This window comes from Hordeum vulgare, chromosome 1H, assembly GCF_904849725.1.
Source record: "Hordeum vulgare subsp. vulgare chromosome 1H, MorexV3_pseudomolecules_assembly, whole genome shotgun sequence".
Lineage (NCBI taxonomy): Eukaryota > Viridiplantae > Streptophyta > Magnoliopsida > Poales > Poaceae > Hordeum > Hordeum vulgare.
This window is the reverse complement of record NC_058518.1, coordinates 433,720,212-433,743,847: the sequence shown is the minus strand read 5'-3', so window position 1 is coordinate 433,743,847 and position 23,636 is coordinate 433,720,212. Positions and strand designations below refer to the sequence as shown.

The window sequence follows — 23,636 nt, the reverse complement described above, 5'->3', positions numbered from 1 at the left end:
AATTTCAAACTTTTTTCCGAGAAAACACAAAATGAATTGAGTTTGTGCCAGAAATAGAAAACAAGAACATTTTTTTTTAATTCTGAGCAATTTTAGAAATGCGAGAACATTCGTGCGGGTAGCAGATTATCCCGATCGGGATTGTTGTATTTTCCGTGTGCCAAACAGGCCAGGGGGTTCAAAATAAACCGGAATTACAAGTTCAGAGTGTCAATTTTGGGCAATCAAAGTTCAGGATTTGAATTAGCTTTTGTCTATAAGTTCAAAGTTTATTTTAACTTTTTCCGTTGAGGGAAAGATCAAAACAGACTGTTTTTCCTTTTCTTTTTTGTTGTAATTTGTTTTTACTGACTAGTGCGGTGATGAATATGGCGGCCAGCTTCAAATCTTCAACCTCTTTCCCCGCATCCTTTGTTTTACGTTGTGTTGTTAGCTTTTTTTTATCTTTTATTATATCTTATCTTTCTTTTTTCACTATATCTATTTTGGTACTGTCAAATATTATATTTTCGTCCTTCAGTTTTTTAAGCCTGTCAAATTTAAGACTTCTTTTCATATTTAGAAAATTACAAACCTTTCTCGTATGGACATTGTTTACTAACATGCTTGAACACCTTATATTGTGATATGTTGTTGTGTTTCTTAAGTGAGTTTTTCTATATATGTGATTGTATCACCCATCACCCCATAGAGAGTACGGGTTTTTTCATTGGTATGACAAATCTCTCTCTTGCGTCTCTTGTTCAGCATAGGTGTTCTGTACTCTCTCCATTCCTAAATACTTGTAATTTTTTCCAACTACAAATATTTAGATACACAGGAAGTATTGTTGGGAAACGTTGTATGGAAAATAAAAGAAATCATACGCTCATCAAGATCAATCTAAAAGATGCACATCTACGAGAGGAGAGATTGAATCTACGTACTCTTATAGATCGCTAAGCAGAAACGTTCAAGAACACGGTTAATGTAGTGGTACGCCTTCGCGATCCTATCACGATCCGTTCCACGAACTTTCCGATCGAGCATGGAACGGATGGTACCTCCGTGTTCAGCACACGTGCAGCTCGATAATGTCTCCGCCTCCTTGGTCGAGCAAGTGAGGGCGAAGTGGTAGATGGGTTCCCCAGCAGCACGTGTGACGGTGATGGTGGTGTAGTTGTCCCTGCAGGGCTTCGTCAAGCACTACCGAAATATCTAGAGGAGGAAACGATCTAGAAAGAGAGGGGGAGGCTGTGCCGTGGCATTGGGAGTTGCAGCCCTCCCTCTCCTCACATAAATATAGGAGGAGGGGTGAAGGCCGGCGGCCCCTAGGGTTTCCTCTAGGGCTTGGGGCGGCGGCGAGCTTCAAATCTTCAACCTCTTTCACCGCATCCTCTGTTTTATGTTGTGTTGTTTGCCTTTTTATATTTTATTATTTCTTATCTTTCTTATTTCACTATATCTATTTTGGTATTGTCAAATATTATATTTTCGTCCTTTAGTTTTTTAAGCTTGTCAAATTCAATATTTCTTTTCAATTTTAGAAAAGTACAAACCTTTCTCGTATGGACATAGTTTACTATCGTGCTTGAACACCTTATATTCTGATATGTTGTTGTGCTTCTTAAGTGAGCTTTTCCACATATGTGATTGTATCACCCATCAGCGCATGGAGAATACGTGTTTTCTTGTTGGTATGACAAATCTCTCTCTCTCGTCTCTTGTGCAGGATAGGTATCTTGTACTTCCTTTATTTAAAAATATATTTGTAGTTAGTAAAAACTTGTCTAGTTTTTTCTAACTATAAATATTTAGATACAATGGGAGTATGTGCTAGGCAAGGTGCATAGAGAAGCTGATTGTAGAAGGGCAACGGGATGGTGCAAATAGAGTTTGTATTTTGCTCTCCCCCACATTGTCTCCCACTCGGAGTATACTCCTCTTTTTCGGATTGTTCTTGTCATTTGCATTTGTTTCATTGTAGGCTTTATTGAGGATCGTAGTAATTTCAAAAAAATTCCTACGCCATGCAAGGATATATCTATGGAGAAACCAGCAACGAGAGAGGTTGCAGAGCATATTCATACCTTCGAAGATCACTAAGCGGAAGCGTTGCTAGAACGCAGTTGATGGAGTCGTACTCACAGCAATTCAGATCGCAGTAGATTCCAATCTATGCACCAAGCGATGGTGCCTTCGCGTTCAACGCACGTACAACCCGGTGACGTCTCCTCCTTTTTCATCCAGCAAGGAGAGAGGAGAAATTGAGGGAGAGCTCCGGCAGGACGACGGCGTGGTGACGGTGGAGCTATGTGGTTCTCCGGCAGGGCTTCGCCAATCGTTGCGGAGGAGGAAGAAGAGAGAGGTAGGGCTGCGCCGTGGGAGAGAGATGAATTATTGTGTCTAAAAAATCCCAAAACAGTAAGTATATATAGGGGAAAGGAGAGGGAGGGCTGCCTTGGCCCCTCCTCCAAGGAGGAGGAGTTCGGTCGAGCTAGGGAGGAGTCCACCTCCCACAAGGGAGGTGAATCCCTTCCTTTTAAAACTCCTTTTGCCTTATCTCCTTATCCCTAGCCGCATGGGCCTTTAGGGAAGGCCTTGGCCAGCCCAATAAGGGCTGGTACACCTCCTCTAACAGCCCATGAACTCCTTTGGCCGTCACACCCCTCCCGGGGGTCCTCTGGCACCCTCCCGGCACTCCGTGTACACTACCGATGAGCCCGAAACTTTTCCGGTGACCAAAACAGGACTTCCTATATATCAATCTTTACCTACGGACCATTCCAGAGCTCCTCGTGACGTCTGAGATCTCATCCGGGACTCCGAACAACCTTCGTTAACCACGTACACTATTTCCCTATAACCCTCGCGTCATCGAACCTTAAGTGTGTAGACCCTACGGGTTCAGGAGACATGCAGACATGACTGAGACATCTCTCCGGACAATAACCAACAACAGGGTCTGGATATCCATGTTGGTTCCCACCTGTTCCACGATGATCTCATCGGATGAACCACGATGTCAAGGATTCAATCAATCTTGTATGCAATTTCCTTTGTCTATCGGTATGATACTTGTCCGAGATTCGATCGTCGGTATCTCTATACCTTGTTCAATCTCGTTACTGACAAGTCTCTTTACTCGTTCCGTAACACATCATCCCGTGGCTAATTCCTTAGTCACACTGAGCTCAATGTGATGATGAATTATCGAGTGGACCCAGAGATACCTCTTCACACAGAGTGACAAACCCCAGTCTCGATTCATACAACCGAACAGACACTTTCGGAGATACGTGTAGTGCACCTTTATAATCACCCAGTTACATTGTGATGTTTGGTACACCGAAAGCACTCCTACGGTATCTGGGAGTTGCACAATCTCATGGTCTAAGGAAACGATACTTGACATTAGGAAAGCTTTAGCTGACGAACAACACGATCTAGTGCTATGCTTAGGATTGGGTCTTGTCCATCACATCATTCCCCAATGATGTGATCCCGTTGTCAATGACATCCAATGTCCATGATCAAGAAACCATGATCATCTATTGACCAACGAGCTAGCCAACTTGAGGCTCACTAGGGACACATTGTGATCTATATATTCACACATGTATTACGGTTTCTGGTTAATACAATTATAGCATGAATAATAGACAATTATCATGAACTAGGAAATATAATAATAACCATTTATTATTGCCTCTAGGGCATATTTCCAACAGTCTCCCACTTGCACTAGAGTCAATAATCTAGTTACATTGTGATGAATCGAACACCCATAGAGTTCTGGTGCTGGTCATGTTTCGCTCGTGGTAGAGGTTTAGTCAATGTGTCTACGATATTCAGATCCGTGTGTACTTTATAAATATCTATATCTCCATCCTGGATGTATCCATGAATGGAGTTGAAGCGACGCTTGATGTGCTTGGTCTTCTTGTGAAACCTGGTCTCCTTTGCAATGGCAATAGCTCCAGTGTTGTCACATAACAGAGTCATCGGTCCTAACGCACTTGTAATCACTCCTAGGTCGGTGATGAACTCCTTCATCCAGACTCCTTCCTGTGCTGCTTCCGAAGCAGCTATGTACTCCGCTTCACATGTAGATGCCACCACGACGCTTTGCTTGCAACTGCACCAGCTAACTGCCCCATTATTGAAAACATACACGTATTCGGTTTGTGACTTGGAGTCATCCGGATCTCTGTCGAAGCTAGCATTGACATAACCCTTTACGACGAGCTCTTCGGCACCTCCATAAACGAGAAACATATCTTTAGTCCTTTTCAGGTACTTAAGGATGTTCTTGACCGTTGTCGAGTGATCCACTCCTGGATCACTCTGGTACCTCCCTACCAAACCTATGGCAAGGTTCACATCAGGTCTGGTACACAACATGGCATACATGATAGAGCCTATGGCTGAAGCATAGGGGACTGTACTCATCTTTTCTCTATCTTCCGCCATGGTCGGTCGTTGAGTGGCACTCAACCTCACACCTTGTAATACAGGCAAGAACCCCTTCTTAGCCTTCTCCATATTGAACTTCTTCAATATCTTGTCAAGGTATGTGCTTTGTGAAAGACCTATGAGGCGTCTCGATCTATCTCTTTAGATCTTGATGCCTAATATGTATGCAGCTTCTCCAAGGTCCTTCATTGAAAAACTTTTATTCAAATAAGCCTTGATGCTTTCCAATAGTTCTATATCATTTCCCATCAACAATATGTCATCCACATATAATATGAGAAATGCTTAAGAGCTCCCACTCACTTTCTTGTAAATACAGGTTTCTCCATAAGTCTGTACAAACCCAAACGCTTTGATCACCTCATCAAAGCGAATGTTCCAACTCCGAGATGCTTGCACCAACCCATAGATGGAGCGCTGGAGCTTGCATACCTTGTTAGCATTGCTAGGATCGACAAAACCTTCCGGATGTATCATATACAATTCTTCTTTAAGAAAGCCGTTCAGGAATGCTGTTTTGACGTCCATTTGCCAGATTTCGTAATCATAAAATGCGACAATTGCTAACATGATTCAGACCGACTTTAGCATCGCTTGAACTTGTCGATAACCCTTAGCGACAAGTCGACCCTTATAGATGGTCACATTACCATCCGCGCCAGTCTTCTTCTTAAAAATCCATTTATTTTCTTTGGCTCGCCGACCATCGGGCAAGTCCACCAAAGTCCAATCTCATACATGGATTCTATCTCGGATTTCATGGCCTCAAGCCATTTGTTGGAATCCGGGCCCGCCGTCGCTTCTTCATAGTTCGAAGGTTCACTGTTGTCCAACAACATGATTTCCATGACAGGGTTGCCGTACCACTCTGGTGCGGAACGTACCCTTGTCGACCTTCGAGGTTCAATAGCAACTTGATCCGAAGTGTCATGATCATCATCGTTCACTTCATCTCTAGCCGGTGCAGGCGCCTTAGAAACATTTTCTTGCACTGCGCTACTCTCCGGTTCGAGAGGAGGTACAATTACCTCATCAAGTTCTATTTTCCTCCCACTTACTTCTTTCGAGAGAAATCTTTCTCTAGAAAGGATCCGTTCTTGGCAACAAAGATCTTGCCTTCGGATCTAAGATATAAGGTGTACCCGATAGTTTCCTTAGGGTATCCTATGAAGACCCATTTTTCCGCTTTGGGTTCGAGCTTCTTTGGTTGAAGTTTCTTCACATAAGCATCGTAGCCCCAAACTTTAAGAAACGACAGCTTAGGCTTCTTAGCAAACCATAATTCATACGGTGTCATCTCAATGGATTTAGACGGTGCCCTATTTAAAGTGAATGCGACAATTTCCAATACATATCCCCAAAATGATAGTGGTAAATCTGTAAGAGACATCATAGATCACACCATATCCAATAAAGTGCGATTACGACGTTCAGACACACTGTTACGCTGTGGCGTGCCACGCAGCGTGAGTTGTGAAACAATTCCACATTTCCTTAGGTGTGTGCCAAACTCGTGACTTAAATATTGTCCTCCACGATCAGATTGTAGAAACTTTATTTTCTTGTCACGTTGATTCTCCACCTCACTCTGAAATTTTCGAAGATTTCAGACTTGTGCTTCATTAAGTAGACATACCCATATCTACTCAAATCATTAGTGAGGGTGAGAACATAACGATAGCCACCGCGAGATTCAACGCTCATTGGACCGCATACATCAGTATGTATTATCTCCAACAAGTTGGTTGCTCACTCCATTGTTCCGGAGAACGGAGTCTTGGTCATCTTGACCATGAGGCACGGTTTGCATGTGTCAAATGATTCAAAATTAAGTGACTCCAAAAGTCCATCTGTATGGATTTTCTTCATGCGCTTTATGCCGATATGACCAAGGCGGAAGTGCCACAAGTATGTGGGACTATCATTATCAAACTTACATCTTTTGGTACTCACACTATGAATATGTGTAACATCACGATCGAGATTCATCAGGAATAAACCATTGACCAACGGGGCATGACCATAAAACATACCACTATATAAATAGAACAACCATCATTCTCAGATTTAAATGAGTAGCCATCTTGCATCAAGCGAGATCCGGATACAATGTTCATGCTCAAATACGGTACTAAATAACAATTATTAAGGTTTAAAACTAACCCCGAAGGTAGATGTAGAGGTAGCGTGCCGACGGAATTCACATCGACATTGGAACGATTCTTGACGCGCATCGTCACCTCGTCCTTAGCGAGCCTACGCTTGTTCCGCGGTTCCTGCTTAGAGTTGCAAATGTGAGAAACAACACCGGTATCAAATACCCAAGAGCTACTATGAGCGCTGGTAAGGTACACATCAATAACAAGTATATCACATATACCTTTGACGTTGCCGACCTTCTTGTCCGCTAACTACTTGGGGCAATTCCGCTTCCAATGACCGCTTCCCTTGCAGTAATAGCACTCAGTCTCAGGCTTGGGTCCTTTCTTTGACTTCTTCCCGGCAACTGGCTTACCGGGTGCGGCAACTGCTTTGTCGTCTTTCTTGAAGCTTTTCTTACCCTTGCCCTTCTTAAAACTGGTGGTCTTATTGACCATCAACACTTGATGCTCTTTCTTGATTTCTACCTCCGCAGATTTCAGCATTGAATACAACTCGGGAATAGTCTTTTCCATCCCTTGCATGTTGTAATTCATCACAAAGCCTTTATAGCTATGTGGAAGCGACTGGAGGATTCTGTCAATGACCGCATCATCCGGAAGTTCAACTCCCAACTGAGTCAAGCGGTCGTGTAACCCAGACATTCTGAGTATGTGCTCACTGACAGAACTATTCTCCTCCATCTTACAGCTAAAGAACTTGTCGGAGACTTCATATCTCTCAACCCGGGCATGAGCTTGAAAAACAAGTTTCAGCTCCTCGAACATCTCATATCTTCCGTGTTGCTCAAAACGCCTTTGGAGCCCCGGTTTTAAACTGTAAAGCATGCCGCACTGAACGAGAGAGTAGTCATCACTCCGTGACTGTCACGTGTTCCTAGCGTCTTGGTCTACCGCGGAACGGGAGGATCACCTAGCGGTGCATCAAGGACATATGCCTTCTTGGAAGCCATGAGGATGAGGTTCAAGTTATGAGCCCAATCCGCATAATTGCTACCATCGTCTTTCAGCTTGGTTTTCTCTAGGAACGCGAACGCATTGAAGTTGAATGGGACATTTGTGTTGGCCATTGGATCTACGATATTTGTAAAGACAATTATAGACTATGTTCATGATAATTAAGTTCATGTAATTAAATTACTAATGAACTCCCACTTAGATCGACATCCCTCTAGTCATCCAAGTGTTACATGATCCACGTCGACTAGCCCGTGTCCGATCATCACATGAGACGGACTAGTCATCAATGGTGAGCATATCCATGCTGATCGTATCAACCATACGACTCATGTTCGACCTTTCGGTCTCCCGTATTTGAGGCCATGTCTATACATGCTAGGCTCGTCGAGTCAACCTAAGTGTTTTACGTGTGTAAACTGGCTTACACCTGTTGTATGCGAACGTTAGAATCTATCACACCCGATTATCACATGGTGCTTCGAGACAACGAACCTTCGCAATGGTGCACACTTAGGGGAATACATATCTAATTTTTTTAATGAGGGATCATATTATCTTTGTTACCTTCATTCTAAGCAATAAGATGAAACACATGATAAACATCACATGCAATCACATAGTGACATGATATGACCAATATCATCTTGCTCCTTTGATCTCCATCTGCGGGGCACCATGATCATCATTGTCACCGGCATGACACCATGATCTCCATCATTGTGTCTCCGTGAAGTCGTCACGCCAACTATTACTTCTACTACTATAGCTAACCGTTAGCGATAAAGTAAAGTAATCAACATGGCGCTGCATCTCATACAATAAATTAAGAAAACTCCTATGGCTCCTGCCGGTTGTCATACTCATCTACATGCAAGCCGTGAATCCTATTACAAGAACATGATCAATCTCATACATCACATCCTTTTGGCCATATCACATCACATAACATACCCTGCAAAAACAAGTTAGACGTCCTCGAATTGTTGTTGCAAGTTTTACGTGGCTGGTTAGGGTTTCTAGAAAGAACGCTTCTTACCTACGTGACATCCACAAAGTTGATATGCCAATGCTATTTAACCTTCATAAGGACCCTCTTCATCGAATCTGATCCGACTAAAGTGGGAGAGACAAACACCCGCTAGCCACCTTATGCAACTAGTGCATGTCGGTCGGTGGAACCAGTCTCACGTAAGAGTACGTGTAAAGTCGGTCCGGGTCACTTCATCCCACGATGCCGCCGAATCAAGATAAAACTAGTAATGACAAGTAATTGACAAAATTAGCGCCCACAACTTTTGTGTTCTACTCGTGCATAGAATCTACGCATAGAACCTTAGCTCGGATGCCACTGTTGGGGATCGTAGTAATTTCAAAAATTTACCTACGCCATGCAAGGATATATCTATGGAGAAACCAGCAACGAGATAGGTTGTAGAGCATATTCATACCTCTAAAGATCATTAAACGGAAGCTTTGCTAGAACGCGGTTGATGGAGTCGTACTCGCAGCGATTCAGATCGCGGTAGATTCCGATCTATGCACCAAACGATGGTGCCTCCGCGTTCAACACACGTATAGCCTGGTGACGTATCCTCATTCTTGATCCAACAAGGAGAGAGTAGAAGTTGAGGGAGAGCTCTGGCAGCACGACACCGTGGTGACGGTGGAGCTATGTGGTTCTCCGGTACGGCTTCGCCAAGCGCTCCGGAGGAGGAAGAACAGAGAGGTAGGGCTGCACCGTGGGAGAGAGATGAATTATTGTGTCTCAAAAATCCCAAAACCTCAAGTATATATAGGGGTAAGGAGAGGGATGACTGCCTTGTCCCCTCCTCCAAGGAGGAGGAGTTCGCCCGAGCTAGGGAGGAGTCCACCCCCCACAAGGGAGGTGGATCCCTTCCTTTTGCCTTATCTCCTTATCCCTAGCCGCATGGAACTTTAGGGAAGGCCTTGGCCAGACCAATAAGGTATGGTACACCTCCTCTAACAGCCCATGAACTCCTTTGGTCGTCACACCCCTCCCGGGGGTCCTCCGACACCCTCCCGGCATTCCCGGTACACTACTGATGAGCCCGAAACTTTTACGGTGACCAAAACAGGACTTCCTATATATATAAATCTTTACCTCCATACCATTCTGGATCTCCTCGTGACGTCCGAGATCTCATCCGGGACTCCAAACAACCTTCGGTAACCACGTACAATATTTCCCTATAACCCTGGCGTCATCGAACCGTAAGTGTGTAGATCCTACGGGTTCGGGAGACATGCAGACATGACCGAGACATATCTGTGGCCAATAACCAACAGCGGGGTCTGGGTATCCATGTTGGTTCCCACATGTTCCACAATGATCTCATCGGATGAACCACGATGTCAAGGATTCAATCAATCCCGTATGCAATTCCCTTTGTCTATCGGTATGATACTTGCCTGAGATTCGATCATCGGTATTTCTATACCTCGTTCAATATCGTTACCGGCAAGTCTCTTTACTCGTTCCGTAACACATCATCCCGTGGCTAACTCCTTAGTCACACTGAGCACAATTTGATGAGGAATTACCGAGTGGGACCAAAGAAACCTCTCCGTCACACGGAGTGACAAATCCCAGTCTCGACTCGTACAACCCAACACACACTTTCGAAGATACCTCTAGTGCACCTTTATAATCACCCAGTTACGTTGCGACGTTTGGTACACCCAAAGCACTCCTACGGTATCCGGGAGTTGCACAATCTCATGGTCTAAGGAAACGATACTTGACATTAGAAAAGCTTTAGCAGACGAGCAACACGATCTAGTGCTATGCTGAGAATTGGGTCTTGTCCGTCACATCATTCCTCAATGATGTGATCCCATTATCATTGACATCCAATGTCCATAATCAAGAAGCCATGATCATATATTGATCAACGAGCTAGCCAACTAGAGGCTCACTAGGGACACATTGTGATCTATATATTCACACATGTATTACGGTTTCTGGTTAATACAGTTATAGCATGAATAATATACAATTATCATGAACTAGGAAATATAATAATAACCACTTTATTATTGACTCTAGGGCATATTTCCAATAGGCTCTATGGTATAGCCCTCACAATGTTTACGGATTTTCATGACATACATGACAAGTATCAACTATTCAATTGGGTTACACGTGTTGTGTTTTTAGCTAGTTTGTTCATTTATTTTCTATCAGCAAAAGGGAACTATTCAATTGGGTTATACGTGTTGTGTTTTTAGCTAGTTTGTTCATTTATTTTCTATCAGCAAAAGGCACATGATAAATGATACTCCCTCTGTTTATTTATATAATGTGTATTTATTTTCTAATAAATTCCATAATGTAAAGTGTATTTCTTCTAATTCCTTATAATTTCGTTCCTAACCCTCTAGAAAATAGGAAAATGTCTCTATCCAGATTGCATGTATCTTTATTGTAGCAAAAGAAGGAAATTATCTCTTTCGAATGGGTGCATCTATTTCTTTCTTGTACTAACTAATTTCTTGTCACTAACCAACGAATTTACCAAGGGTAATTTTATCCTACACTCAAGTTGCCTTAGGGTTTACAATAAAGTTGTCATGACAAGTTTCATCTATTTTTTCTTTTAGATTTAAAGTTACCATTGTATTTCAACTACTTTTCATGGTAATTATTATTAATTGTCCATGGCAAATTTTAGTAATTAACCACTAAAAATTTAGTTCATGGACCATGGCAACTTTTGGTAATTCACCATGGAAAATTGAGTTTATAGATGATGGCAATTTTAGTATTTTGACCATGACAATTCTAGTATTTTGAACATGAAAAACATTTTTTGTATGAACCATGGATAATTTTAGTGCATGTATCATGGCAATTTAAGTAATTCATCATGGTATGGTTCATGACAAATTTGAGCTAGTGACCATGCATTTTTAAAATAACCTACAACATATTTCTTTTTTACTTATGAACCATGTCAAAATTACTTCATGAATCATGGCAAATTATAGTAATTCATCATGGCAAGTTTAGTTTGTTAATTTCCTTTTTTATAACATGTCAAAGTTTATTTTAAATGTAGAAAAAAGTAGTTGAAATACATTATGGCAACTTGAGTGTAATCAGGATGGCAATTTATGTGCAATAGACATGGCAACTGTTAACCAAAAAAGTCATCGAAACATATCAACATTAGATCTAGTTTCGAAGATCTCGTCGTGACTGTTTTAATGGTGAAAACGTTTTTTCAATCAAATTATTTATTTAAAATATAAAAAATTTAAAACTAAAAGGACAAAAGATTCCCGTTGACATCATTACTTTTGTCACTTGTGCATGCATGGGGTGACATGGCACAACCTGTGATCATTGAGCGTGTGGGGTGTTGTTGCTCCTACCACGCGTGTAGGCAGTATCGCGACCCAAAAAATGGAGGGAGAAGTATTTGCAAGGGCCAAGTTGCATGTTGGTTGACAACATGCAACAAAAGTTGAAAAAATATCACCCGTGGTTGCACATCAGTTGTCAACATGTAACAAAATTTCCTTTTTATCCTCTGAAATATTGCCTCAAGTGCATGTTTATTGCTCTCATGCAACCGAATTCTTCAAGGTGAGGGAGTACGGGACTAAGGGGTCCTCGGGCCGCCGACCTATCTTTATGGGCCGGACTCATGGGCCTGTTCGGATAGCTGACGACATATACGAGGAAGATTCCACAAGACTTGCTGATCAAGACAAGGACTCCTCTCCACCGACGTAGCCGACTAGAACTTTTGTTACACTAGGCCTTCGGTGTGTTATATAAGCCAAGGCCAGGCTAGTCATTAAACACATTATGAGATTAAGATCATTACTCCTAGGGTTTTAGACCACAACATACAATCTTGAGGTAGATCAACTCTGTATTGGATACTCCATCATCAATATAAACAAGAGCAAGACATATGATTTTACCTCCTTCAAGAGGGCCCGAACCTGGGTAAACATTGTCTCCCTTGCCTCCTGTTATCCATTTATCTAAGATTCACAATTCAGACCCCCTACCCAAGATTGACCGGTTTTGACACCGACACTGGTGCTTGCACTGAGAGTTCCACTGCAGGATCGCCAAAGGATCAATGGCTTGTCTACACATTGCAGTATTTTTGGACAGAAGAATCGTGTTCATTGTCCCCGCCTCCTCGAGCGTTGATTTAACGATTGCTTTGGTGGAATTGTGCAGAATTGAGTATAGAACAACTGCGTAAAATTTCGTCGCGTTCCGATGAAGAAATCGCCAGCGATCTCTGATATACCAGAGCCGTGTCGAATCTGGATGGGAATCTAGATGAGTTTAGGGCGAGGGGTCCAATATCTAGCTCAGACATGTGTTAGAAACCCCATAGTTCATCGACTACAGAATCCATATATCGATCACCCCTCAAAATTTTAACTCGATCCGGCCGTCCAAACTCCGGGAAACGTCCGATGAGTGCAATGAATTTCGGATCTATTTTGTGCGTGAAAATGGATCCGATCCGATCCGAGTTCATCTTTTTCATGAACGGGTTGTTGGGCGTCCTTTTAGGAGGAAATTTTGTCATTATCTCGGTCGGCCGATCAAGAGTTTGGCATCGCGAGGGACGAATAATCATTAAGAGAACATCGTCATCCGTGGGTTGCACGGGTCAGGCACGATGTTGCTTCATCAAGCCAGCATTGACCGCGTCACCAATTCTGACGTGCGTCAGCATCGCTGCACCGTCTCTTATTCAAGATGATGTCCACCACGCCGACTCACTGCGACAGGTCGGCACGCATGGGGTCTCTAGCATCACCTTACCGATCTAGTCCTTCACCTCGGCTAGACAGGGGGCTTCACGGTCTATTCATTAACCTACTCTCGAGAATTCGGCGTCACCAGCCAACCAGCTTCGTCATGTTAGTTGGACCGGCGGCTACGCCTTGCCACACCTAGCGTGTTGTGTCACCACTTTATCAAGACAAGCTCTTTGCTCGGGCACCTCGGGACCAGCTTGGGGGCTAGGACCTTGGCCCACTACAAGTTCGGCCCACGTCATCAGCACCAAGCACATTAACCAACTAAGTCGCCTTCATGCTCAACTTTTAAAAAAAATTAATTTACGTGCGGTTCAGCCAAGCATTATATTTCTGTTAAACAAAAAATTTATTTATCAAAAACTTAGCTTGTTAAAAAGTGTTGTTTGTTAAAAACACTTCATTTCCCCATGTTAATTGGGGACTCTTAAATTTATATGAGTATTTTTTTTAATAATTGGTCGTTGCAAAGTCTTATTGTACCACTCCTTTCTTGACCTGAGTGTTTGGTAAATAGTCATATAGCCTGGTTTCTCTCTAAATCCGCTCGAGTTTACTTCCCTAAACTGGCGTGAGAAGCACTCTGCCTTCAGCACATGGAGGTTGAAGCCGAAGGCTGACCCGCTTGAAGTCCTGATATCGGATGTGTCATGTTAAAGCATGGCGGACGCACAAACTAATTTTAAGATCAATTTTTAGGTTGGCACCAAGAAACTTGATTTAGTTCGGACGTAAAGTTTTTTGGTATTGCCGAGTTTATGACACCTTTAACCTATTTTTATATTTTTTTAAGAGACGGGACATCCCCTCGTTCGAGGTGTTGTGCGTGGTGGTTTTGTTCAGAAAATCTTTTCTAATTTGCAGTTCGACATATTTTATGCCGAGCTACACCTTGGCATTGTGAAAACGTACACAACAGATGAACTAGTTCGCGAGGAGATAAGATCCTAGGGTCGGCCATGTTGCCCAAACCAAGTCTCGGGGGCTAATGCATAGATTGATTCAATGCAGTAAATTTCAAAGTGCAATACAGTTTCGAGGAGATTATAATCCTCGGGTTGGTCGGCCGCACCCAACCCGAGTCTCAGGGGCTACTGCACAACACATTTTAATTCCTAAAGTATGTTGTCGAGCAAGGAATTAATCCTCAGGCCGATTTCGTGAATCGATCTAAGTCTCACGGGCTACTGGGATTAATGGTTTTATTTTATCATTCACGTGCATCCCGGGTTTTAGACCGACAAGCACCTTGAGGGCTACTGTCAATATATTTTGACAAAGAATAAATTTCACCAATAAATAATATTCACAAATAAATAGCCCACAGTAGAGGTGGTGCACCACCTCGGAAGCAGTCCGGCATAAAGCTCGGGCGCAAGTGGCTGGCTCCATAGAGGGCAAATCCGGCATTGGAGCTCAGAAGCAGTCCGACATAAAGCTCAGATGCAAGTGGCTAGCTCCATAGAGGGAAAATATGGCGTAGGAGCTTGGCTATAAAAGATACATCAGATGTAGTCTAGCGTTGGAGCTCGAATGCAAGATGACACATCGAATGCGGTCCGGCATTGGATCTCGGACGCAAGAGGACACGCCGGATGCAGTTTGGTGTTTGAGCTTGGATGCAAGAGGAGACTGTTGCACGGGAAACATTTCAAACCCAAGGAGTGGCGTAAAAAAATACAAGGCATTAATAAAGGCCGATAAATTAAAGGGGCTCCTCAGATGCCCGACGTGTGAACTCATTGGATACACCTTGGCGATCCTCAAGATTAGTGAAGGGAAGATTTGTTGAACCAATTTTCAAGACCAATGACCGAAGATGAAGAATACTTCAGAAGAACCAAAGATCATCCCTAACTTGAAGACCTGTTCATGGGGGCTACTGAGGGAGTCCGGGACGAAGGGGTCGTCGGGTCGCGAGCCTATCTCTACGGGTCGGACTCATTGGCCACTTAGGGTAGCCGATGACATATACGAGGAAGATTGCACGAGACTTGGTGATCAAGACAAGGACTCCTCTCCACCGACGTAGCCGACTAGGACTCTTGTTATCCTAGGACTCCGGTGTGTTATATAAGCCGAGGCCACACTACTTATTAGACACATTACGAGATTAAGATCATTAATCCTAGGGTTTTAGACCACAACATACGATCTCGAGGTAGATAAACTTTGTATTCGATACTCCACCATCAATATGAACAAGAGTGGGATGTAGGGTTTTAACTCCTTCAAGAGGGCCCAAACGTGGGTAAACATTGTCTCCTGTTACCCATCGATCCAAGATTCACAGTTCGGAACCACCTACCCAAGATATGCCGGTTTTGACATCGACACAAGGAATGTTAAAAATCGTCCAAGTGAGTTTAACTAAGTCTTAGTCAACTCCTTGGGAATTAAACCAACAATGTTTTAAGATTCATGTAACACTACTTGTCTTGTATTTAATCAACAAGTTTAAGACATGTATAACATGTTCTTTATTTTTTCTTTGTGTTAGGAAGGTTCATGACGGGCTCGGTGACCGAAAGTTTTCTTTCTTTGTATGTTAGGCTTTTTCAATTTTATTTATTTATTCCTATTTATTTTATTTTGAGTGCATTATAATTTATTTTGTTTCTATGTTCGTGGCGATGTTAATTTACTTTTGCATTTGTATTTTCATTTTGTATTTTCTTACTTTTTTATTTCTCTTTTAGAACATTTTTATTGCCAACGCATGATTTTTGCTATATTTTTATCTATTTTATTAAGCAAGAATTTCAATTTGAAAATATGGCCACCCAGCTACACACTCGTCCTTTAACTCCAGCTGCATGTGTTGGACATGATTGTAACTCAATATTGTTTTTTTAGGTAAGGGGACGGTTGCATATCTATCGCTATGCACACAAGTGCAAGTGTCAATGTGGCTACAACTTTGTGATGTTTCGTCGGAGCAGGGGCAGTTGCATGTCTGCCACTAGACATACAACTCAAGTGTCACCCCGTACTTCAACTACGCATTTTATACACGACCTTAACTTTGTGTTGTTTTCTCGAGAGGGGGGAGGTAGTTACATGTCTGCCACTAGGCACACAACTACAATTGTAGCCCTTAGCTACAATAGCATGATTTCAAAGCGAATGCAACTTTGTCGTGATTTGTCAGGAGGGGAGTTACATATCTTCCACTAGGCATACCGTTGCAAGTGTTACCCTTGAATGTAACTCTGTGGTGTTTCTTGAGGGGAGTGGGGTAGTTGAATGTCTATGACTAGGCACACAACTACAAGTGTCGCCCGAACTATAATTTCATGCCTTCAGTGTGACACTAACTCAGTGGTACTTTTTCGGTAGGGCAGAAGTTGCATGTCTATCACTAACCATGCAAGTACAAATGTCACCCCAAGTGCAAATGCATGTCTTCACTCTTCAATGCGGCTACAACTCAATGTTGTTTTATCAAGGGAGGTGGGTAGTTGCATGTCTACCACCGGACACAAAACTTCAAGTGTTGCCCAAAAACAACTGCATGTATTCAACACGGCTGCAATTCACGGGTATTTTGTCGTGGAAGGGAGATTTGCATGTCTACCACTCGGCACGCAACTACAAGTGTCACCCATGACTACAATTGCATGCCTACAACATGGATGCAACCCGGTGGTGCATTATGGAAGGGGGGGTTAAATGTTTGCCAGTAGGCACACAACTGCAAGTGTTGTCTCCGACTGCAATTCTTAGTGTTTGTGTGTGGGGGGGGGAGGGGAGGTGCGCATTTGCATGTGTGACACTAAGCACACAATTGCAACTGCATGTATTCAACAAGACTACAACTTACTGGTGCTTTTGTTAGCATCACTTGACACACAAATAAAAGTGCCCCCCCGATTGCAACTATGTATTGTCTTCGTTGGGGCGAGTGGGGCAGTTGCATGTCTGCTAATAGCTACGCAATTACATTGTTGTCCTCGACTACAACTGCGTGTCTTCAATTCTTCCACGACTGAGTGTTGTTTTGTCTGAGAGAGGGTAATTGCATGTCCATCAATAGACACGTAACACCAAGTGTTGCCCCAGACTACAACTGAATGTATGCAACACACTGCAACTTTGTGGTGTTTTCCGTGGGAAATGGATTGTTGCATGTTTGACATTGGTTTTAATTTTATGCTTTATTATTATTATTTTAGTCTTTCTTTCTTAGTACTTCATAAATAAATGTGGTCCTGTCAAACGTTCCACCCACTAGCATGTTGTTTCCATGTGTACGTGTATGTGTTGTTCCCCGCGTGCAACTACACATACTCTCCGCATACAACCCGCATGTTGGAGGGCGGCTCGGAGCTTGGGCGGGCCAATTTGTGGGTTTATCATTGACTTTTCATATTCTTCCCTACTTTGTTTTTATTTTTATCTACTTTGTGTTTGGGAATTATGTCATTTTTTAAAATAGTGGCATTTCAGATTTTAAATAATATCATCTTGCTGCACACACCAGGTATGCACGCAGTTGGATGTCCGTTGGCATGCACAATTAGGATGTGTTTGGTACTATTCCAAATCTAGCATGGTTGTTCTCCTCTCATACATGTTGAGTCTAGACACGCTGAATACATGCATTTGCTGTTGTTTGATAACGATGTGTGTGCTCACACATGCTAAGCTCACACCCTGTTTGGTAGGTTGCCTTCGTTTAGACATGGTGGTTTGTACTGTAGCAATCAATATTTTTAAATAAGTGAAAAAACATTTTAAAAATGGAAAAAAATGAAACATGGAAAAACAACATTTTTTTAAACTTAAACATTTCTTGAAATTCTTTTTTTTGGAATTTAAACAATTTTTGAAAGATTGATCTTTCCAAAAATAAAATGAAATTTGAAAATTTGATTTTCTTACCATATTCAAAATTTCAATAAATTACAATCATTTTTTTAAATCTTAATGAATGTGAAATTATGTACTTTTCCAAAAAAAAATTAACAAATTTTGAAAATCTCAATATTTTTTGCAATATTTACGAAAAGTTGGATGTTTTTTTTTGAAAACTGAACAATTCTGGTATCATGAACATTTTCTAATAATTAAAATATTTTTTAAAATTCTAAACATTTTTTGAAATACATTGTCGCTCGCATCGCTCGTGCATGTTGATGAGCGAACGCTTGTTGGATTGTTCTCTCTTCATGCATGCTAGGAGGGATTTTGGACTAAGTTCGTGTTTGCTAAGAAGGTCCCATACACGCTACCGAACACCAAAAAATGGGTCGAGAAGGGAACTTTTAAGCTCATGCACTCTTCATGCATTGTACCAAACACACCCTTAGAGCATCTACACCCTTACTCGGCAAATCTGACCCCTATACGCCCGCGGACACATCCGGACGACTCCTTAAATTTTGCTCCGTGCATCCACATACCTCATATCCGGACTCTCAAATCGATACAAAGATTTTGCACGTCGATCATCCGATATAAATTGTTCGAATCCAACAGTTTTAAACAAAAGAAAATGATATCATAGTTCAACCAAACATACATGCCAAAATGAAATCAAGGTCCGACTCACAAGTGTTGCCGGATCACTGTCCGGACGAGTTCGTCCATGCGTCCTGCTCCACCTGGGCATCCATCTCCGCGTGAGTCCTAGCAAAGGTCGCCGCCTATATCCGGGCTACCTTCTCCGCCTGCATCTTGGCCGCGTGCTCCGCTGCCACAGCCGTAGCCGCCCTGGCCGCCTCCAACGCTCTACAGTCATTGATCTCCTTCTTTTTGACCACAAGCCATTTTTGGCATGTTCATCCAAAGTAGGTTCACCCGCGAGCATGATTCTTGCATCCTCCACATCGCGTGAGAGTTGCAACCTCTCCTTCTCGAGCTAAATCTCTCCAAATGTCTTGCCATTCTGGAGTTGCCATTTGATCATCGTCTCTTGCTTCTGCAACTCGATCTTCTCCCTCTCAATTTCAAGCCGCCTCTGTGTCCTCGTCCGATCCCACTTCATCCTCTCCCTTTGTGCATCCAACATAAGCTTGTACCTTGTCAAAAATGCCCTTCCATGTGGATGACATTTTTGTAGTCGCGACATCATGTGAGATCCTTGCCTTCTCGCACTTAGTTCCCATGAGTAGCCGGTTATCCTTTGGCACAGTAGCTTTTCCATTGGTGATGACAACATCATCGTCGTCATCGTCCAACCCAATGTATTGGTGGGAGCTTGAGCCATTATTCCTCTTCTTTTTGGCCTTGAGGTCGGCCACAACTTGTTGCCACTTTGGTTTGCCATCCCATAAGAGTCAACAATGGCTAAATGCAAATGGACTCTTCTCGGTCTCATGATACAAAGTGGCCGCTATCGTCACCTACCTTACAACATACGTATGGCCACAAGAATGAAAAACACACCAATATATTGAAATGACAATAAGATGAGGCAATCGAGCTTCCATGGACCGACGGCTGCTGCCTGGCCGGAAAGCTCTCCGGAAGGGTCTACTCGGCCGTCTCATCCTCCTCCATGGTCTCGACGATGCCAGACAGCACAATCCGCGTCGGCGCTTGCATGGATGGGGTGCGCGGAGCCCGACGCATCGGGAACATCTCGTCGACGACGCCTGCATGTACATGTGCTGCCAACTTCCTCTATCGCTGCGTGGGATGGCGCATCCTATGGTTGATGTTCTCTGGCTTGCAAGACAAATCGAAGGAAGGGCCACCAACGGACGAGGCGGACTGCATCTCTGTCGCATCGGTCGGGGATGGGATGAAAGACATCACGGTAGCGCATCGAGACATGTGGTGAGGATGGAGAGCAAGGGTGCCGGACGGCGAGGGGGCGGGCACGCGAAATGTTGGGGGCGGTAGGAGGAGGAGGAGGAAGGGTTTGCGGGATTGGATGCAATTTAAGGTAGGGTCGAGCTGTCAGGTCCGACGTGGCGGGCGTGTGTGGGTGTGCCCGGGCTCCCCCATACCCGCCCCATATTTGGGTTGGAAATGGGGGTGCCAGTCAGACCGGGTGTTTGAAGCCGGTCTGAGAAACTCGTGTGGTCAAATTTTTATGACCGGATAGTGATCGGATGACCTACATAGACGTTTGATGATGGTTTGAGGGGTCCGTTCACACGCAAGTTGCTTTTCCCCTAAAGTAATAATATTGCTATCCGATTGCACACTAGTGGGCCACATACAATTGCATATTTGTCGCCCCCACACAATTGCATATTCGTCGGCCATACACAACTAAATTGTCTTCTCCTTTTCAATTCATTTTTCTTTTTTATTTCTTCATTACACTAAAAAATCATTTTGTTTAAGTATAAAATGTTTTTTTAGAGAAATGGAAAAAGGACCTCATGATAACCTTTGAAGGAAAGGCAAATCTTGGACATATTGTACTTAGAGTACACATATTCCACGGTCTCAAATACAAGGATGTCCAGGACGCTCTTGATGGTGCACTTTGCCTTGCGTGGCACACGACAATGTCGTGTCAGACCAGACATCGCATGAAGAACGTATGCCTCTGCTTATAATTTTCTTTGAGACAAATAAATGAAGAACGCCTGCCGAGAAAAGCAAAAAACAAGCCCACACCATGACATTCGACATAACACAAACGAAAATGACATGAAAAGCCGAAGGTCCTACTCGGCGCTTTAGGCGCCCGTTGGGAGAACTGGCGCCTATAGCGGCGTGCAGCAGGCCGCAATCCATTAAGCACCGCTCGCTCGCTTAAAAAATCATTCGCTCCATCAACTCTGTTAGTTATCTCTCCCTACTAATAAATCAAATAGAGTTTTTTATTGTCCGTCGTGGCATTTTTATAAAAACGTTCCTCCATTTTTGAACATTCAACCCGCAGTCCCTGATTAAGTGGAAAAACGTTTTAAATTTGCAAGAAAGCCCCTCGCCCCCGGATCGGATCCGCCTCATCGCCGCCAGGGCCGCCCCGCGCCTCCCCCGGCCTCCTCCGCCCCCTGCCCCTCCTCTCCACCGACCGGCTCCTCCTAGCACCCGGCCACAGCCCCGCCGACCCTCGACCGGGGCTTCCGCCGCCTGCTGGCACAGCGCGCCACCGCCACCTCCGGCTATGACCCGTCCCTCCTCTGTGGGGTCTCCTACAAGGTGGAGGACAACGACACCGATAGCCCCGTCCGCGTCGTTCAGCGCCGACGAGCCCTCAGTGCTCCGCGGCTTCAACGAGACCCTCGACTTCGAGCCCGTCGCCTCCCACAACGGCCTCGTCGTGCTCCGCCGCCTCCGCCCCCGCCCCCTCTTCGGCCAGTCCATCGAGGAGGGCCCCCCGGCAGCGTCCTTCGCGTCTGCCACTCCTTCACTGGCGCCATCTCCGTCCTCCCATCCGTCTCCATCCGCGACTACGCAAGCACGCACTCCTCTCCGTCGAAGACAACGGCCGCGCCTTCGAGCTCCTCGTCGCCGACGAGCGCCTCCGCATCCAGATTTACTCCTCCAGAGAGGGCCGCTCCACGCTCCCCCGCCGCCAGTCAAGGCCGTTCCACGACTCTACCCCTTGGTCACCGGCCGCACCGTCCACTGGTTGTGCAACCCGGAGCCGCTGCCGCCGTTGAGGTACCTGTCTGGCCTGGATAGATATAAATAAGACACCCATGATAGATACAGATAAAAATAAAACACCAAGGATAGATGCATTTTCATCTGCAGTTTACATGTAAATTAAGTGAGCCTAACGTTATATTTCCCGCTTCTTGAGTGTCATTTTAAGGCCATTTTTCATCTGCAATGTACAAGACAGCTTGGGCTGGATGGTCTGCCCTTCCACCAGCTCCATATCGAAGTTCCAAACTACTGCGGCCACCACAGTTGCGAGCTGCACAACAGCAATTTCCTGTAGTCCAGTTGGCACCCTTACCATGGCTCTTATTCATGTAGCTGGTAACACCGCCGCATTACTACATGAATTGACCCTTTTCGCCGCATTACTACATGAATTGACCCTTTTGTGTATTGTTGTTGTTGTGTGACTACCATGAACATTCTTGGCTTCTCTGATTTTAATTTTATGGGTTGCAACTTTTTTTCTCGAGAAAGTGGTGGTACCAAGCACTTAGGAGTGTAGTTTGCAATAGATTGCAACTTTTGCAATTTATAAATTATTGACAGTGATAACCCAATTTGCTTTCTTCCTAATTTTTCATTACACTTGTGCAACTTCTAAAATTGTGTTCACAAATGGCTCTCAAGATCCATGGCGTCATGCCTCCAAACAGAAATCATCGGAAGACAGTGAGTCTTTAAATTTCTACTGCATTCTGGCTATTTCATGGCTCAATAGCCTTGCTCTTTAGAGCATTTACTATACACCCCTTGAATGATTTCTCGCGCTTTGGTGTGTGTACTAACGGTGGTAATACACCATGTACAGTGCCATCATACATAATCAAATGTAGCAACTGCGGACATGGCACTCATTTGAGAGGATGAACCCAGCTTCCTTTCAGGATTGAAGGTGGATTGCAAAACTCGGTTTCCTTCAAAGTTTATTATGAGAATATAGAGTACAACATAACTCTTCTCAAAATTAGTTGTAGTGCCCTCATTTTCTTGAGGACCAAAATAGTACTCCCTCCGATCCACAATTAAGATGGATCAGAGGGAGTAATTGATTATTATTTTTTCCTACAATGTAGTAGCTTATCTGAAGCCTTTGACTCATCTTTCAATTCAGGAAAAGTTCTGACATATTGCACATTATCTTGGTTAGGTGACTCTTCAAACTGCACGTCCCCGGAACGTATATCGTCGCCGTGGACGCCGACACCATGGAGGCCTTCGTGATTGATCTGCCGCGGGGCTGCACTAACAGCTGCTTTAGCTCTAAGCTGTCGTGCTCTTTGGTATAACCTTGTAATATTCCTACTCAATTGTCATGCTCTCTCTGCCTGCAGGGATGCTGTCATACCACGCTGATGGATGTTTTGATGGTCACTCAGTCTTCTTCTCCAACTCATGATGCTGATAGTAGTACCATATAAAGCCATGTTGTTCTCTAGCTTGCCATCTTATATCCAAGTTTGTAACAATTTCGTCACGTATTAATTTGAAGTGACATTTTTGTACTATGTAAGATTGAAGGATCAAATGTGCTCATCTTTAAATATGTGTCAGATTGATGCTGATCTCACTCTTTTCATATTAAATGTTGCAACTATACGCCTGGTGTATTTCCTCTCCCAAATGAGACAGACTCTGCAAACTTTTACAAGATAGCTTCGAAACGGC

General features: G+C 43.7%; 1 pseudogene; it reads left to right on the top strand.

The window, feature by feature from the left end:
• The first annotated feature begins 19,905 nt into the window (after positions 1 to 19,905).
• LOC123400093 lies at positions 19,906 to 23,389 on the top strand (annotated as a pseudogene).
• Positions 23,390 to 23,636: the final 247 nt, after the last annotated feature.